A 7,372-nucleotide genomic window follows, 5' to 3' on the forward strand; every position below is an offset into this window, starting at 1 on the left:
TAAAGTAAAAACCAGCCGGGATATTAAATATGTATATGAAAGGTCTTAGATGTGATTACAGCCACATTAGAGTGTGTTATAAAGCATTTATTTTGTGTGTATATTGATTTTACAGTAAGTTCCTGAGCTCCTCTGCTTCTTTCAATCGCTGAGCTGCTTCACGTCATAAATAATGGACGATCCGTTGCCGCTGTGCCGCAGAGAGAAAGCAGCTCCGCGGAGTTAAATGATCTGAGGCGGGATGAAAAGCACACAATGAGCAAGAGGGAGGGTTAAATGGCCTCCCGAGCGTTTGCCGGTGGGTCGGGAACTTTGAAGCGTCTCCTCACAAACTCACCTTAAACTACTGTCCTGCGGCAGCGGCCCCTGACCCGGCCCCGCGCTCCCGACATGATTGCCTTTGTTCTGCGCAGAATATTTAAATGGCGCTCTAAAGCAGCGAGGAGCGTGCGGGTCGTAACGAGCTGCTGCTGCAAAAGCTGCAAGCAGCGCGGGGTCACAGCTCGCCGCTTAACAAAGAACAGCGGTGCCACAATGAGCCGCGCCGCACATTCACTGCAATTTAGCTTGAGTAATAGATGGGGGTCACGCCGGGTCACTTTCAATTTCCACTTCCAGCAGGGAAAAATGAAAACAACTCATTTGCACATATCTGAATAATTCAGTCACTGAGAAGCGGGAGAGATGAAAATAGGAGGAAGAAGAAAGAGACAGTGTTGCACGTGGCGCGGTAATGATGGCCGGCCTCGTCGCCGTCGCCGAGCATAAAGGCTAATGATGAATCCGACAGAGGATATGAATCCAGATGTAAGAATAAAGCGGCCTCGCTCGGGAGGCTGCGCTGCCTCTGCTCAGCTTTTAAACTTATCATAAATGTATTAAGATTGCAGCGGGCCATGAAACAGCTGTAGACAATTAATCTTGTGCAAATCTTATCCGAGGAATTGGTTTCTGCAGAGTAACATCTGCTACGAGGGGCGATTATTCATGGGTGCCGCCGCCGCCGTGCTTCTTTATGCATGGGGCACAATCATTGCCAATGAAGTAAAAATTTATAGTTTTCCCTGTTCAGTAAAAATAACATTCAGCAGCATTAAAACATCATCCATCAACATTGTCCGGGGGCCCGGGGCCATCCCAGGCAGCCAAATTAAAAAGTATTCATTTTGCAGAGAAGTTGCAGAGCGTGCCGGCTGATTTTTTTCCCCCCGCTCTGCATCGCTGCTGCTGCTCGGAGGGAGATTGGAGACGTGGTGGGGTTGCCTTTTTTTCTGGTTGGTAGAAGAGGGAGAGATGAACCTCGTTCCCCCGGAGACGTGATCAGGAAGTGCGAGCTGTGATGGATGACAGTCGGTGTGGACGTGCCAAATATGAAGTTGGAATAAAAATGGAGCAGCGTGATTTTCTTTGAAGGTTGTTTCTGTGAGAAGTCTCCACGTTCAGTGTCATCATCACATTTCCTGTGTATGAAATCAGTCAAACCTAAAAAACACTCCCTCACAGTCAGCCCACTCATTCTAGACTTTATTTAATGAAACAAGGGGAAACTGTAAGTATTATAAATATGTAAGGTACAGGCGCTCAGAGTATCAGGGAAGGAACAAATTTGGCTCTTTTTCTTTTAGTCCTCACATCGCAGAAATTCACTGGGTAAACTTTGAGGGCTCATGTCAGCATGTGGGACAGGCAGCTGCTCAGAAATGAAAGGTCTCCTCCTATTCAGAGACCAGTCCCTGTTTCTGTGCACCTCCATTAAATATCCTGAAATTATTGCATTATAAAAAAAAAGGTTTAAACACGTGGGGGTCACTGATTGATGCTCCATGTTTGCTTTCCTCTGTTTCTGTCCATGCTGAACTTTTTTAAGTTCACCTAACATAATTTGACCTCAGATGGCCTGAACCAGTAAAATCATTGGATATGGCTTAAGTAACAGAAATATATAAAAAATTTAAAAAGTCTAAAAAAGGTTACAGGCGAGACACTAAAACGAACCGGGAGAAGATGGAGGTGGAACTGTAACTTCTAGAGGGAAAAAGCTTTTTATGACTTTATTTGTGGCAAAATCAAAAATATTTAACTGTTTTAATCACATGTGATTGGTAATCCTGTGCACTTCGTTTTTATGACCACTGAAATTGAATAATGCTCCAGATGATTCCCTGGAGGTGCTGAGTGCAGAGACAGCTTCTAGAAGAGTTTTAAAATCTTCCAAATAAGCGAGATGTTCAGGCATTCAGTGTCTGAACGCCAACATATTCAGAGACCAGTGGATATTTGACTGTCACAGGAAGGGGCGGGTCTGACGGTTAAACCGCTCACTCATTGGTTAAATACTAATAAGTGGCATGAATGAGATTTAAAACGTAGATTTTCAAATCTATGACCTAAAATGAGCGATGACCTCAGCAGCGACATGTTTGCAGAGGTCAGAAAGACATTACCTGACTGACAGGTACAGACAGGAAGTCTTTTTCATTCTTCACAGGTTCTGTCCTTCTGCTTTTTTAAATGTTTGAGTTATTTTAATTTTTGTTTCCTTTCTTCTTTCCCAGTTTGGGTTCTGATCATGTTTTGGTGATTTCTGTTTGCCTTTTTTGTTGTACTGGCACGTTGTAGTTTGTTGGGTTTGTTTTTTGAGTGTTTGGTTTACTTTAGGGGGTTTGTGTAATTTTTTTGGTTGGTGCGTTTTGTGTGTAGCTTCCTTTTTTTGCACGTTTTGAGAAGACAGCAAATACACTGCCGCAGAGTGTTCACAAGTCAGGTTCATTCAGAAACAGGTGGAGTTGTATTTTATCTGCTTATTGCTTAACCCCATGAAGCTTTTCCATGGTTAACAGCTGACTGTAAATGCTGAATAAGGGAACTAAAATGGATTTTCATCTGTCAGTTGAAGGAACATCAGAAGTTGAATGATATGCTTTGTGCTGCTTGTGAGGTAGATCTGAAGTGAGACGGTAAACCTGATGTAACACAGCGTTTTAATGCCTGAAACTTTACAGAAAATGTCGATAATGACCGAGTGCTGCAGCAGTCATAGGACTGCTACTGTAATACGAATGGGCCGAATGCAGACTGATAGAGATCCTCTTCTTCATTCCCCAACTGTTGTAATCTCACAGATGGCAATATCATTTACAACAGAGGCTGCGAGCTGGAGCGGCGCCAGACGCTGTCTTAATACGAGTTTGATCATCTGTAACTCTGGCTGCCTGTCACTCGTTTGGGTTTTTAAACAAGGCAAAGCAAAAAATATTCCGGCAATCAATCCTTATAGATGTTTCCGGTAGTTATTTGGAAAAATAATTAAAGTTATTGATCAGTGGAGAGTAAAATGGGGGCGATTAAGGTCGAGTTACATGCAGAATTACCAGAGGACAAAAGATCCAGAAATGTTTGTCAAGCTGAGCCACCTGAGGGGGCCGCTGCAGAGCTGATCATATAACAATACTTTAAAAGCGAAAACTAGAAAAACTTAAATACATGACAGTTTTGACACACTTCACTAGTTTTTTTCTACTTTTGTATTTGTATGATGTCATATAGAGCGGATAGCCCTAATTTGGTCATCCAAGGCACAGAAGCCCCGCCCATGTCCAGTTACCAGGGGCAGCCAGTCAGGAGAAAATCAGTTTAAGAGGGAGGAGCTTAAACAGCACGTTTCAGGTTAGGATGAACTGAAAATTTGCACTGAGATGCAGTATAAGATAAAGATCGATTATTTTGAACAGTGAATCCTTTCGAACTAGCCAGGAATTAAAATGCAGAGTGAAAGTCGACCCACGTTAAAGTAACCTATTTGAATCGACTTCCACAGAGAGGTATGAACCATACAAACTTTTTCGCTATCAGATTAGTACCTGTAACTTTAGTGATTCACATGGTTAGTCAAGCAAAAAAAAGAGCTTTCTGTTAAATTAGAGAAGCCGTAATGTCATCAGTTCAAATAAAATATCCACAAGCACACACACACACACACACACACACACACACAAACACACACACAAAACACATGTTAAACAATCACAAAAATACCAAAGACTCAAGGCCCAAAGAGGCCTAAAATGATCCAAACTATAGGAAAAAATCCCACAAAGACACAAAATGAGAAAAATCTAAAAAATTCCAAACACAGAAAACAACTACAGACACAAAGGGTCTTCAAAGGCACCAATGAGTAAAGGTAGACCCAAAAACCCACAAAAAAGTGTAAAATGAGGGCAAAAAGATGCAAAATAGCATCTTAAAGGTTCTACATCACTACAAAAACATGCACAGACACGAAACGTCTTAAAAATTACCCAAAGCATACAAATTAACTACAAAAATATGAAAAACATTAATTAAAAGGCTCATAATCGTTAAAGAAAATTACATTAATAACATTTAAAAGGCCTACAAAAAGAGGCAAAATCAGTCAAACAGAATCGAAAAGCCCTAATAATGACGAAAAACAGAGAAATTGGGATGCAGAGAAACTAAATGATCATAAACACACGCAAAATCTCTGAAATGTCCTCAGAGACTTGAAAATAAGCCAAAAACAAACCCAGTGACCTGAAATGATGAAAAAAATGACAGCATGATGGAAAACAGTGTTTTTAAAAAGACATACAACAGCAAACATGGTGCAGGAGTGTGGTGTCTCCATCGGTGGAAATAAAGATGGCGGTTTGTAAGCAGGCAGTCAGAGTGGAAAAGGACTGAAACTGATCTGAAGCTGGACGTCCCCCTCCGTCTACCTGCCGTGGAGCCTGGCCTGCGTGGAGGAGGCGGCCATGTTTAAACCTCGACATGTATTGTTGGACGTGACACGCTCAATTTATCATTAGTTGTGAGGGAAGAACGGATGAGTACACTTTCAATTTAGTTCCGCTGCTTTCTCCATTCATCACGCCGCTCTCATCATCCATCATCTCCACCGCCGCCATCCACGGCAAACACACGTTCATAAGTTTAATGCAATTAATCTTCATGCTAAGATAATTTCATATTAATGAACCACGGCATTTATTTGATTATTGCTTTGATGAAGTCGACGGGCCCAGCGTCGCCGCTGAGCGTGAAAGTGGGAAGATTTGAAGTGTTTCCTTTGTGTCGGCGCTCTGCGGAGGTTTATGTGCGTTTCCCAGCGAGCGCCTTCTGTCTTCATACAACGAGCCCTGAGAAATTGGAAAAGTTGCAGCAATAGATAGGAGGTGACCTGGAAACAAAAGCAATCAAGGATAGAGGGGGATGTGGGCTCCGCGGCGGCCGCCATCAGCCCGCGGTTCAGCCGCACTGTCAATAAAAGAAGAAATACCTTTTGAGGCATGAGGCCGAGGGCAAAGAGGAGTCTGCAATTTCACACCTTCATGTACCCTGCCGGAGGACATTTTTCATGCGACTCCACCTCCTCACTCAGCGAGAGCCGTCAAAGCCTCACAGCAGATTGTACACATAACAAACACGGAGAAGGGGATTGGACGGGGAGGACGGCCGCCGTATCAACGCATGACGACATCATTATTTCCCAAACTAAATAAGCTGGAATTTAACCACAAATCAATCCACTTGAAGAACTTCAGACTCAATTGTAGCTCAATCACAGCAGCAAGAAAAAAATCAATTCTGACCAATTAATGCCTGTTTCATTAGAGTATGCAAATGAGAGGTGCCGTCAGAGGCTCGGTCTTACATTTCCCCCTAATGGACAATGCCGACACTCACAGGAAGCTGTCACGGTCTGCTCTTGGCCCACTTTCATTTTGATAATGACCACTCAGACACAACAACACAACAGCCACACAGAGGTACAGAAACGACCCGAAATGGCACCAAACCTGAGAAATTACATCAAATGATGCAAAAGATGATTTTACAGAAGCAACATGCAGTAAGGCCAAACGTCTTTAAAGGGACTCTGTGTCCAAAAGAAGACACAAAATATAACCACAGACATAAAATATCTTCAACAGCGACACATCAGTAATGAGTGAACCCACAAAAACAACCACACAAACTGAGCACAGACACAAAAAATCTTCTTACTGAAAAATACAATTAACCCAGTCACACTCCTCACTGAGTCCTTGGGTGGGAGCAGGGAGGCTTCCAGCCCAATCAGCAGACAGTACTTGTTCCCCGACAGGTGAAGGTGGAGGGAACCAGCATCACTGTGGGCAACTCCAGAGGAGACCCGTTCCTTCCCCACTGAAGAGGCCAGCTTTCATCCACTCCACCTTCCCTGCAGGGAGATCCTTACAGCTGGTTCAGGGTGAGCCAACCCTGGCCTCGCAGGAGAAGTCCTAGTCTCACCAGATGATGTCCCTGATCCAGGTGAGGGTTCTGGGTTTTCTCACAGGACCAGTTTGGGAGACTCAGCCAAGTTCAAACTGCCCCCATTAACTCATCATTGAGGGACTATGAGACTCCTTTTTCTACTATGTAATTTTTCTACTATTTAATTTGGTTTATTGATATGGTTTTTAATAGTTAAGCAACACATTTTTCATATTTTGTCATGCTGTGAAATGTAGAAATACTGCTGTGTGCAGTAATTTGAAGGTGTACATATAAAATAAGCATAAATAACCACAAAATGAAAATACTCATTACTGATGTAAGTAGCAGTAACTTTACCTCTGCTTATAATGATCTGTGCAGCAACTGTTTTTTCATACCTAATGATACTATGAGGTACTAATAAGACTGTAAATAACTGTGTTATGAGTAGACTCTGTGTCTCTGTACACTTTTACTTTTCTCGTAGTTAACCTCAGAAAATGAAGTTGTCGTTTTATCTTCCACAGAAGTCATGAGAATATCGTTCCCATGATTTCTTTTATACCATGTCAGGCTCTGATATCCCGACGTCCTTTCCCAGCTGCGTGTCGTACCATACGTGTTAAAGTGGGGTCGGAGCGAGTCCGGCTTCAGGAATCGATCGGCCCCGGGAGCCGGACCGGACCTCGTCTGCATCACATCCATCAGAGCGGCGGCACAGAACAGATGGCAGAACGATGTATTTAAAGGCATTACACTCGAGCTAATGGCGAGCCTTAGAGGGAGCAGTCATTTACCCCTGTGAGTGGTCACTTCCCAGCACAGCGTCATTTAAAATGATGTCCGCCGCCCGATACACTCTCTTGGATTCAATTTGGAAATGTATTCATATTTACTCAGCGTACCTGCATTGCATTTGTATGGATCAGTTGAGGTAAACGTAAAACTGAGCAAATTGAATCAACATATTGGGACGGGGCGTACGTGGGGGCGTTAGCGAGCAGCCGGGGTCAGCGCGATGCCTTTTATGATGTCCCTCTGAAATCTATCTGAATCACATTAAATTGGATCTAAAGATGTGCAGACACATACATCACAGTAAATGGTG

This window comes from Oreochromis niloticus, linkage group LG7 (genome assembly GCF_001858045.2).
Source record: "Oreochromis niloticus isolate F11D_XX linkage group LG7, O_niloticus_UMD_NMBU, whole genome shotgun sequence".
Lineage (NCBI taxonomy): Eukaryota > Metazoa > Chordata > Actinopteri > Cichliformes > Cichlidae > Oreochromis > Oreochromis niloticus.